Here is a 12,682-nt window from a genome sequence, read left to right on the forward strand (position 1 = left end):
TCTGGGAAAAGAAAAAATGTAGGCCAAACCTTTTTTAAAATACATACGTGGTATGTTTCTTTAAGTGTACATTGCACATCGAGAAGTCCTGATCCATTAAGTGGCAGAATATGTAGTGTTACACAGGCACCCCATGTTTGTGCTGTCTCTCTTTGATGATCACTTTACAAAGAAAACAAACACAGATTAGACAATTTGAAGAAAAACTGGCAATGGGGTTTATTCCTACATGCAACTCCAGGGATAAAATAAAATATCCATATTGAATTTATTAAGTGGGTGGCTTTTGACGAATATGTTTCTCTTCCTTTTATAGATTAGCATAATCAGATGTCTCATAAGAAGCCCAATGAGATAGCATGTTTTTCTTCTGATGCTATGGTTGTATTCATTTTATATGATTATATTTTTTCAAGAGGGTAGGTACCAAATACAATCAAACATATGGCACAAGCTGTAAGTTATACAAACCTACAATAAAAATGTGATTGGCTTTACTAAGAAATTTGAGGTTTTTTTCAGTCAATTTCCAGCATTATGGAAATAAAAGTGAGAAATGTACATCCTGATGTGCTCCCAGAGTGCATCAAATGACTATAAACATCTAATTACTTTTTAAACTGAATCTTTCTACTCCCAATATGTTTACTGTTTTCAAATTGAAATTCCCACATAGCGCGATTATCCTATTTAGATTATATCTATGTGTTTGGTAAGAAAATGTGCAGTCTGACAGATTTTTCTCTATAAAGTGCATACACAGCTCTGTATCTATATTCTGCTCCATGGATAAGGTGCATAGAAGCCATTTAAAAATTATTGCAAAAGATGAAAACTGTTTAAGGCTGTGAATGATCTAGCAACATCAATTTCACCAGCAGGAAAGGGGGGCTGGATCACTGACTTCGGCATATAAATGTGAGCAAAACATTAGGCTATTATATGTTCTTAAAAATCAGAGCTCCAATGCTAGCAGGGAGTTTTCCAATATCATTATGAGATAATACATCGAGAGAAAACATCTTTTAAAAAATATCTACTTCCACTCTTATGAATTATTATCAATTAAATAACCAACACATGCTGGATTGTAGAAGTGAATTGAGGGCTAAAAGTATTCAGAGATTTTTTTAAAATTTAAGATCTTTGCAAGAAAAGCAACAAGGTCAAGAACAAGGATGTTTAAAGAAGTTGATTTTTCTAATTGTATTTTTCATATGGGAGAAATATGGGGGTACATTATAGTAAATTATTTTATTAAGATATTAGTGGAAGTAATAGAGCATGAGATTATAAGTAAACAATCAAATCAAATGAGCTTAAATTTTGCATGATTTCATTACAGGTAAAAGACAAAACAATGGATGTTATCAATTTCCATACCTTGAGATTTTTTAGGTCAGATCATCAACGCTTAAAATTATTTAATTTTTATTAAAAAGTGAAATGCTAGCCAGTTTGAAGGAACAGTTTGTGTTAAAAAAAATATACAAAGTCAAAACAACTTGACTTTGGCTTTCAAGAACTTACTAACCTTATGAGCACAGCCAAATGTCTTTTGGGTTTAGATTCCTTATTCTTTAGGATAGATTGATAGAACTATCCAAAACCTCCCCAGATTCCTCAAACACATTTACAATTCTAGAAATTCAAGTCCTGAAATTTTAAAACATGTTATATAAGTATTTATATCCATCATTATGAATCTGAACTATTTTAAATTATACAGCCTAATAGAAGGTTTATTTTATCACCTTCTTACGTGACTACATATACAGACATACATAAGACACATACCCACTACTGGGTTTTATTTAGCATTAGGCTCATGTATGAAAAAATATCCACATACTGGTCTGGCTTAACAACAGGAATTTATCAGCTCACATTTTTGAGGATAGAAGAAGCCCCAAATCAAGATATTGGCAGGGCTTGCTTTCTCCCAGAAGTCTGTAGAATTCTGGAGCTGGCTGCTGGCACTCCCTGGGTTCCTTGGCTTGTAGCTCTGCCTCTGGTCAGGTAGTGATGGCTTCTACTTTCTGCATCTGCTTTCCAGTTTTCTCCTGACTTCTGGCTTCTGGATCCTCTCATGTTTCTCTGATTTCTGGCTTCTTGTTTCTTCTCTTACTAAATCCTCAAGCAATATGGAATAAGATGCAGCATGATTCACTTGGCCACACCTTATCTAAAAGCAAAATCTATAAACTGGCTCACATCCACAGGGGTGCTGATTAAGATTAAGAACATGCCTTTTCTTGAGGCACATATTCCAACCAACCAGTCTGTCTTCTGGATCCCCAAAAGACCTGTTTTTCTCACATGCAAAATATATTCACTCTACCCCCAAATCCCCCAAGCTTAAGTCATTTCAGTAATAACTCTAAGTACAAAGTCTCATCTAAATCAGTTATGGGTATGGTCCCTCCTTGGAAAAAATTCCTCTCCAAGTGGACTCCATTGTGAGTAAGTTATCTACATCCAGTGTACATGGAGCAAGAGGCATAGGATGGCCATTACTATCCAGAGGGAGAAATTGGATGGAAAATGGTGGTCAGGGTCCCATGCAGGTCCAAACCCAGCAGGACAGATTCCACTAGATTCCAAGGTCTAAGAATCAATGGAGTCTCATCTGTTGATTAATGCTTTGTCCTCTGGGCCTACTGAAGTGTCAGTCCCATCCAGTCATGCCAAGCTCTGAGATACTGGATGAACTCTTCCCTACATTGAGGTGGAAGGCTCATTCCTTTCAAGTGCACAGCCATAAATCCCCCTTACACAAAGACTTGAATGAAAGCTTCTGGCTCCTGGCCTGAAGCAATCTCTTCAGCCCAGACCTCTGCTTCTATGGTTCTGCTTTTGAAGTAAATTTTATTTAATTTCATCCTGTCTCTGTCTTTTTTACTCCAGGTTGGCAATGCATCTGATCACCCAAATTTCCAAAAAAGAACTTTGCCAGTTCAGTTTGTAGTTCAAGAAGGTCTAAACCATCAAACAAAAGGACTCTCTACAAATCTTTCTCAATTGCATTCTCAATTCTGACTTCCTCTGAGATGGCTGACTGGATTCCTGGGCCATATGCCTAATTTCCCAAGTAAAGGGTGGCTCAGCAAAGCCTCATATGAGGCCCAGACCAGATTTCTGAGGGTTCACTTCCTAGGAGTTCAGGGAGGATCCTAGTAGAGTCACTTCTGGCTTTAGTCACAGGACACACCATCTGGAAAGGCTGAGAATTTTCCAAATCATCTATGGCTTGTTTCTTTTTGCTTAAGAATTTAGCCTTCAGTTTATCCTTTTCCTCTCTTATTTCACTATAAGGAGTAAGAAGAAACCAGGCCTCAAATTCCATACTTAGCTTGTAAATCTTAGCTAAACGATCCAAGTTTATCACAAGCTATTTTTCCATCCATCATCAGAACACGATTTCACCAAGTTCTCTGCTACTGTATAATAAGGATTATTTTCCTCCAACTTCTAATAACTGTCCTGCTGACACCCTGATTTTAGACTTCTAGCTTCAAAAATTGTGAAATTAAAAATTCCTGTGGTTTAAGCCAAGTAATGCGTAGTACCTGCTATACCAGTCCTGGCAAAATAAGACAGATGATGATGTCTGACATGTAATTTAGAGAAAACATCCCTCAGTTTATTTCAGGATCAATAACCAACATGAGGAACTTTATTTTTCAGAATTCCACCTCACTGCACCTTACCTTGAAAACTTATCCATAGCAAGTATATTCTTCTACTTTTCATTCCTTACAGATGCTGAAGATGCTGTTTCCCTTGGAAAGACCAAATGGCAAAGTTGGGTAACACAGGGCTTGGTAAGATGGTGAAACTCCAACAAATTAAAGATGGAATGGAACATGGAACCACTTCCTAGCTTATGTGCCACAACTAAGGCACAGCAACAGGCGACAGTGCCTTCGACCAGGCATCAATGTTCTAGCAAAGGGCCACAGCAACAGGGGGGGAGCAAACAAGTGGGGGCATCGCATGGGGGGGCTGGAGATGCTGGAGCGCCAGGACGGAAGCAGGGGCTCAGAACCATCTTGTACATGTATGATTAAGAGAATTATTAGAGGGAAAAACTTGTTTTGAGGGAATTCTCAATATCCACAAACATTCAGGTGTACAAAATAAGCCAGTAAATTTGAGTTGTCACTATGTTTAATACTACTGCACTTTGAGAACATTTTTATGAAGGAAAAACAAATGGCACAGTACAGTGTTGGTGAAGGTATAGTGGACAAAAAAAAAAAAAATCAAAAGATCTGAATTCTATTTGTTTAGCCAATGGGAAGTGACTTATGCTTTCTGAGATTCAGGCTTTTAGATGCAAAATGGACTGTGAGGGTGTCAGAAAAACTACATGTGCACACTTTCATTTTTTTAATAGCTCTTATTTTTTCCCCTGGGAAAACCACGGGACTATGTAATTTGGCATATACTGAATTAAAATAGTCCTGTATTTTCTCCATTATTTTTTGGGGGGGAGGGGAGGCCAGGAATTATTTTTAATACTCTCAATTCTTCTTATATAAAAAATATAACTTATTTGCTCTGTACACACTAGATTTTTTAATTTATTATTTACCAGACATTATCTGGTAAGTTTGCTTTTTACTAATTGATGATTCTGAAGTCGCTTTAACTTCTTTCTATGAAGGATGCCCTTCAAGACAAATTTGAGCTAAGATTGTTATATCAGAGGCCAAAAAAAACTGCTTTTGGCCTCTGAACAAATTTCCCTGTGTTTGCAGCTACAGAGGCCAAAGAAACCAGGCTCTCTGCAACGGATTGATTTTGTTGCACACAGACTAATGTCAGAAGGCCCCGAGGTAGGAGTAAGAAATTCTTTATAAAAGTTGTATGAAGTATGAGCCTTTAGTTTGCCACTCCCAAGAGATAAGGGGTCTTCTTCTATGCCAATGTCCAATACCTGTAGAGAAAATTCTGTCATATAGGGGTTGAGAAAAAGAAAGAGACAAAAAGGACAGACAGAAAGGAAAGAGGAGAGAGTCAGAGAAAGGAGACGAAGAATAAGATAACAACAATGTGAACAAATTTGGATAAAGAAATAATTCTTTGTTTTGTTTTTTTAACCAGGTACATCACCATAAAATGAATTATTAGAGCATTCATACTAGGATATGCACCTACATAAATCCAAGAACAGAAATTATACCTGGAGTAATATTTACATTTGATGGAATACTAAAAATAATGCTATATCCTGAAATAAAAATTTTACTGGATTAAAAAAGGAAAGTCATGGCCCTGTGAGTGCTGAGTGGCAAGTAAATTCCCTCCTCCAGCACCTACGGAGTTGGGCTTCTATATAAATCTTCAGGGCATATTAGCACAATACTTGGATTCTTCCAAAAGTATAGCTTTCCTTTATTTCATATTTGTTATTAGTGTCTTTCCTATACTACAGCGTTTTGAGGGCTTTTTAAAGAATGACCTTTAGATTAAAGAATATAAATGAGGAGAAATTGCATTGTACCCTCTGGTGCTAAAATGCTTTAAAATCCTTTTGACTCTTTCTAAACTATGTGACTGTCCATGGAGTCCCTGGTCTTATAATCAGGAAACCGGGATAATATTGGGAGTGAGGAGGTCACCATGGAAAATGCTTCTATTTCTTCTTCCAAGATTAATATTCGTAAATGTAGAAAAAGAAGAAGACTACAACTTTGTATTTTCATTCACTGGGCATGATTCTTCAAAAGCAATTTCATGTGTTTGCTATATTTTGAAACCATTTTTTTTTCCAGGAGACAATCTTCTGAAATGGGTTATTAAAATTGTTTATTTGCCTTTTTAAAAAAATTCGGCACTGAAGATAGAATGATTCTTTCAGTGTATGTGCTCATCATTATCAATGGAGGAGCTTTGTAATAGTGAAAAATATTATCCAGTAGGGAGCGAATTTGTGTTCTGGAATGACAACTGCCCTTTTTCAATTTTATATTATAAATTCATTTTGATGTTTTCTGCAAGCTCAGAATTTAGGCAGTGCATTTTTTTGACAATGCCTTAATGCAATGGACAGAAATATGTAAAATGTTTATGTAAGTTGCCCAAAAAGATAGAATAAGGGTGAAAACTCTCATGATTGGCTTTTATTTTTCATTGAGTATTATGATAACATTTTTCTTAGCACCTAAGGAAATATATATGAGCTAAGATAAAATTAATTTGCAATAAATAAATGTATAGGACCCATTTTACTTACATTGCATGGTATGTTCTGCCAATGTAAGAACTTGACAACACTGCTGTGTTTGTTTTAATTTTCTAGAAACAGGGAAAGTTTGAAAACAATAAATTCATTCATACACATATGCATAAAAGAGTGTCAGGAGCAATACACTACATGAAAACACCAGTGGGGTGTGGAGAGGTCATGGCAGGGTTGCAGTCAGTGATGTGGTTACTGTAACTGCAGAAAATATTTCAGATAAGTGATGCTTTGATGCTGGTGCCATTTCCTGAACTGAATAGGGCAGTTAAGTAGGCAGAATAATGGGTACACAATGTTGTGCATGCCCTAATGATATTGTTAGGTTACATGGCAAATTAAAGTTGCAAATCTGTTAATCATAAAATAAAGATTTTACGCTGGATTATCTGGGTGGGCCAAACATAATCACAAGCATCTTTAAAGTTGGGAAAGAGAATCAGAAGAATCCGAGAGAGTGCTGTATGAGGACGTGTCCCGACATCGATGGCTTTGAAGTTGAACAAGGGTACACAAAGCAAGGAACACAGGAGACCTCTAGAAGCTGGAAAAGGCAAGGAACTGTATTCTTCCTTAGCGCCTTCGGAGAGGAATACAGCTCTGCTAACACCTCGTTCTTAGCCAACTGAGACCTGTGTCAGATTTCTGATCTACAGAACGATAAGATGGTGTGTGTTGCTACATATGATACAATAAATATATACCATTAAATCTGCAGGAATTTGTCCTAGCAGCAATTTAAAATTAATGTAGGCAGGTACTCTGAAACGAGGACAGGCTGTCAGAGAAATGATGACTTTAACACACTCTATAATGTGAAGATATGTTACAAAAAAAAAACTTCATTGCCTTTGATTATATACTAATTATGAATGAAAGCAATCTAGAGGTGAGATGGTTATCAACTTATAAATACAATGCTAAACTTCCTATTAGAAGAACAATTCTGATTTTGCAACCTGTATATGATGAGTGTATTAATGTCTGCAAAATATTTTTGGATAAAATACACTAAAGTGTACAGAATTCTAATGTAAATTAGAATTTACATTAATTCTAACTAATGTACAGTGTAATTCAAGTGTAATTCTTAACAATACATTATATATATTCAAGTATAATAAAGAACCACAGTGGAAGGCCAAAACTGTTTCTTCACTTGTGTTAAGTTTTTTTTAATCTAAGAAATAATTAGTTGAAATTACGTAGGATAATAAAGCATACTTGATTCAGACAGTTGTAGGGTCAACTAAGTGTTATAAAATTAGTGAGACCATTCTTCTATTTCAACTACACAAGTAGTGGAACAAAAAATAAATAAAATATTGCCGCATTGCTTACATGGACTGTAAAAATATTTATTAGTAACATTCAGATGCGATGAACTGTCAATTTAAAAAATAATTTAAAAAATTGCTTTATGCCCAGGCCAATATCTGTAGATGGAGAAGATATTTAGAGAATTTACTTGACTTGCTCAGTAATTGATGAGGATAATATTATGGAATCAAAAGTACTGTGTTCATTTTCGGTTCACCTTGGCCTTTGACCTTGCAGTTTTTAATGAAGTAACTATAGGGGCAGGAGCTGAGGTCACAGTTTTACTTGTTTTGTTTTTGTCTTGCACACACTCATAGGGAACACTTTTTTTTTATTAATTAAAGAAAAAAAGAAATTAACACAGCATTTAGAAATAATTCCATTCTACATATGCAATCAGTAATTCTTAACATCATCACATAGATGCATGATGATCATTTCTTAGTACATTTGCATCGATTTAGGAAAAGAACTAGCAAAACAACAAAAAAGATATAGAATGTTAATATAGAGAAAAAAATAAAAATAATAATAATGAAAAAAGACACAAACAAACAAACAAAAACTATAGCTCAGATGCAGCTTCATTCAGTGTTTTAACATAATTACATTACAATTAGGTAGTATTGTGCTGTCCATTTTTGAGTTTTTGTATCTAGTCCTGTTGCACAGTCTGTATCCCTTCAGCTCCAATTACCCACTATCTTACCCTGTTTCTAACTCCTGCTGGTCTCTGTTACCAATGACATATTCCAAGTTTATTCTCGAATGTCGGTTCACATCAGTGGGACCATACAGTATTTGTCCTTTAGTTTTTGGCTAGACTCACTCAGCATAATGTTCTCTAGGTCCATCCATGTTATTACATGCTTCATAAGTTTATCTTGTCTTAAAGCTACATAATATTCCATCGTATGTATATACCACAGTTTGTTTAGCCACTCGTCTGTTGATGGACATTTTGGCTGTTTCCATCTCTTTGCAATTGTAAATAACGCTGCTATAAACATTGGTGTGCAAATGTCCGTTTGTGTCTTTGCCCTTAAGTCCTTTGAGTAGATACCTAGCAATGGTATTGCTGGGTCGTATGGCAATTCTATATTCAGTTTTTTGAGGAACCGCCAAACTGCCTTCCACAGTGGTTGCACCATTTGACATTCCCACCAACAGTGGATAAGTGTGCCTCTTTCTCCGCATCCTCTCCAGCACTTGTCATTTTCTGTTTTGTTGATAATGGCCATTCTGGTGGGTGTGAGATGATATCTCATTGTGGTTTTGATTTGCATTTCTCTAATGGCCAGGGACATTGAGCATCACTTCATGTGCCTTTTGGCCATTTGTATTTCCTCTTCTGAGAGGTGTCTGTTCAAGTCTTTTTCCCATTTTGTAATTGGGTTGGCTGTCTTTTTGTTATTGTTGAGTTGAACAATCTCTTTAAAAATTCTGGATACTAGACCTTTATCTGATATGTCGTTTCCAAATATTGTCTCCCATTGTGTAGGCTGTCTTTCTACTTTCTTGATGAAGTTCTTTGATGCACAAAAGTGTTTAATTTTGAGGAGCTCCCATTTATTTCTTTTGTTTCTTCAGTGCTCTTGCTTTAGGTTTAAGGTCCATAAAACTGCCTCCAGTTGTAAGTTTCATAAGATATCTCTGTACATTTTCCTCTAACTGTTTTATGGTCTTAGACCTAATGTTTAGATCTTTGATCCATTTTGAGTTAACTTTTGTATAGGGTGTGAGATACGGGTCCTCTTTCATTCTTTTGCATATGGATATCCAGTTCTCTAGGCACCATTTATTGAAGAGACTGTTCTGTCCCAGGTGAGTTGGCTTGACTGCCTTATCAAAGATCAAATGTCCATAGATGAGAGGGTGTATATCTGAGCACTCTATTCGATTCCATTGGTCGATATATCTATCTTTATGCCAATACCATGCTGTTTTGACCACTGTGGCTTCATAATATGCCTTAAAGTCTGGCAGCGTGAGACCTCCAGCTTCGTTTTTTTTCCTCAAGATGTTTTTAGCAATTCGGGGCAAACTGCCCTTCCAGATAAATTTGCTTATTGGTTTTTCTAATTCTGAAAAATAAGTTGTTGGGATTTTGATTGGTATTGCATTGAATCTGTAAATCAATTTAGGTAGGATTGACATCTTAACTATATTTAGTCTTCCAATCCATGAACACGGTATGCCCTTCCATCTATTTAGGTCTTCTGTGATTTCTTTTAACAGGTTTTTGCAGTTTTCTTTGTATAAAGAAACCTATTTCTTTGTATAGGTTTTTGGTCTCTTTAGTTAAATTTATTCCTAGGTATTTTATTCTTTTAGTTGCAATTGTAAATGGGATTCGTTTCTTGATTTCCCCCTCAGCTTGTTCATTGCTCGTGTATAGAAATGCTACAGATTTTTGATTGTTGATCTTGTAACCTGCTACTTTGCTGTACTCATTTATTAGCTCTAGTAGTTTTGTTGTGGATTTTTCTGGGTTTTCTACATATAGTATCATATCGTCTGCAAACAGTGATAGTTTTACTTCTTCCTTTCCAATTTTGATGCCTTGTATTTCTTTTTCTTGTCTAATTGCTCTGGCTAGAACTTCCAACATGATGTTGAATAATAGTGGTGATAATGGACATCCTTGTCTTGTTCCTGATCTTAGGGGGAAACTTTTCAATTTTTCCCCATTGAGGATGATATTAGCTGTGGGTTTTTCATATATTCCCTGTATTATTTTAAGGAAGTTCCCTTGTATTCCTATCTTTTGAAGTGTTTTCAACAGGAAAGGATGTTGAATCTTGTCAAATGCCTTCTCTGCATCAATTGAGATGATCATGTGAATTTTCTGCTTTGATTTGTTGATATGGTGTATTACATTAATTGATTTTCTTATGTTGAACCATCCTTGCATACGTGGGATGAATCCTACTTGGTCATGATGTATAATTCTTTTAATGTGTTGTTGGATTCGATTTGCTAGAATTTTATTGAGGATTTTTGCATCTATATTCATTAGAGAGACCAATTCTCCTCAAACTCTTCAAAAAAATTGAAGTGGAGGGAAAGCTACCTAATTCATTCTATGAAGCCAACATCACCCTCATACCCAAACCAGGCAAAGACATTACAAAAAAGGGAACCCTTTTAAGATGAAAGAAAATCAAAGGGTAAAAGATTTATGGAATAGATCTGTATGACGTTCAAGATTTGAAAGAGCTTATAAATCAAATTTATTTCATAGAGAAGTCAGCTTATTTGCTCTAAACTGAACTTCTATGCTCTCTAAACTCTCCATTCAGAAGAAAGGCAATTTCATGTTTTTGTTTTTTTAAATATTATCTCAGTTTGAAGAACATGTTTTATTTTACATGTATAATCACACCAAACTCTAAATACACAGTGGATTAGATCAGAAAATAATTTTGTAGGTTGGAAGGACACATGGAATAAATGCGTGAATCTGCCATCAAAGACACAGAGGAAATTGTTCATAGCAAAATATTTGAAACAAATTAAAACTACAAATAACTCACATACTCTTTCACAGAAGAATAGACAAATTGTAGTGTATTCATACACTACTATTACAGCAGTGAAAATAATCTAAATAACATGCAAGAGTTTGGATGGCTCAAGAAAATATTGAATGAAACATTGCAGACACAAAAGAGAATATAGCGTCTGACCCCATTTATAAATAATATTAAAAAACAGACATAACAATCTGGGCATTAGAAGTCACAAGAGTGATTCCCTTGGGAAGCAGGTCCAAGTGTGTGTCTGGAATAATGACAAAGGTCTGTTTCTTTATCTGGAAACTAGTTACACAGATATATTCACAAATTGCTAAAAACTTGAAAATTAATCTAACTCTACAAGTTTTTGTTCGCTTTTCTGTATGTTTTAAGAAGATTCTAGGAAAGTGCTCCATTTTTGAAGTATTAAAATTGATATATGAGGAAAATAATTCTTTTATTAATGTTTAATATAATTTCCAAGAGTATGTTCCATGTTATTGAATATTTATCAAAAAATGTCTGTTTTCAGAATAAATTCGGAATATATGAATACATCTGAGATTCAAAACAACAATTAAGCTTAACTATTTTCAGTTTCAAGAAATCAGCCCTCTGCAAGGTAGCCTCTTCGTATTTTAGTGAAGTCTGCCTGCTAACAAATATTCCCTGATATCTATTATTCAGTTCTGAACACTGTGGCCCCTAAAACATTGAATTCCCCAATAAGTGAAAGTCTTTCAAAGGTGTGAAAATATTTGTAATTTTTTCTCCATATTAAATTCTCTTAGTGCATCAAACGCTTCTCTTGTTTTGAGATTTTTTTCTTAATAAATTCAACCGCTTTTCTCTGAATTCACTTTTTACATGTATTGCAAAAAAACAAAATAGCCATATATCTGTGCATTTGCTTGTGCTCTTTCCTCTGCTAGGAATATGTATCTGACTGAAAAACTCTCATCTGTATAGACCCAACTTAAATATTACCTTCACAGAAAATCTTGCCCTTACTTCTCCAATCAGATGTGGTTGCTAGCTCTTTTTTTCTATTTACATAAATGTATAATGACATTCATCAAACGTATGTAATTAATTTTGACATATTTTCTTCCTGTTAATAATGAAGTCTCCAGTGCCTTGCAAATATTATGTTCTCAATAAAGGTTTGTTTTATGATTACCATAATTGATTGAAGTTAATAAAGCAAACTCATTTCTCAATGCATATATAGATTAGTCTCAGTGGATTAACACAATGATATCAGAAGTTAAATCTTAAGGCTACTTTTCAGGTGGTGCCAAATCTACAACCCATAAAGCTAACCTTGTTAACAATTCTCTGATAACCAATGGTAACTGATACCATGATCACTGAATACCATTTTGGTGTGAACTGTCATTTAGAAACTTTTTAAAAATGACAGTGTACTTTCATGGAATTGTAAATGCAAAGAGATAATGAAGGGGAAAATACATCTATAATAAAAACTTGGAAAAAGCTGAAACAATAAAAGCTATTGGACAAATGCCAAATTCTCCAGAATTAAGTTAATTTTAAAGTTCTACTTGTTTTATTCCTACCCTCAAACATATGTATC

The 12,682-nt window shown here is 35.0% G+C and overlaps 1 long non-coding RNA gene across 7 annotated transcripts in view; it reads right to left on the bottom strand.

The window, feature by feature from the left end:
- LOC143661972 (uncharacterized) overlaps window positions 1-12,682 on the bottom strand; it is a 531,445-nt gene that overhangs the window by 225,697 nt on the left and 293,066 nt on the right. For 5 of the 7 annotated variants that reach the window (XR_013165052.1, XR_013165053.1, XR_013165051.1 and 2 more), the window contains 2 exons: window positions 1,535-1,656; window positions 48-162 (listed from right to left, as the gene is read on the bottom strand). The exons of 1 other annotated variant lie outside the window; for it this stretch is intronic. This is a non-coding gene — a long non-coding RNA (uncharacterized LOC143661972). The remainder of the gene's footprint in view (window positions 1-47; window positions 163-1,534; window positions 1,657-12,682) is intronic. One more of the 7 variants, XR_013165057.1, reaches the window with a different exon arrangement.

This window comes from Tamandua tetradactyla, chromosome 18, assembly GCF_023851605.1.
Source record: "Tamandua tetradactyla isolate mTamTet1 chromosome 18, mTamTet1.pri, whole genome shotgun sequence".
In the NCBI taxonomy this organism is placed as follows: domain Eukaryota; kingdom Metazoa; phylum Chordata; class Mammalia; order Pilosa; family Myrmecophagidae; genus Tamandua; species Tamandua tetradactyla.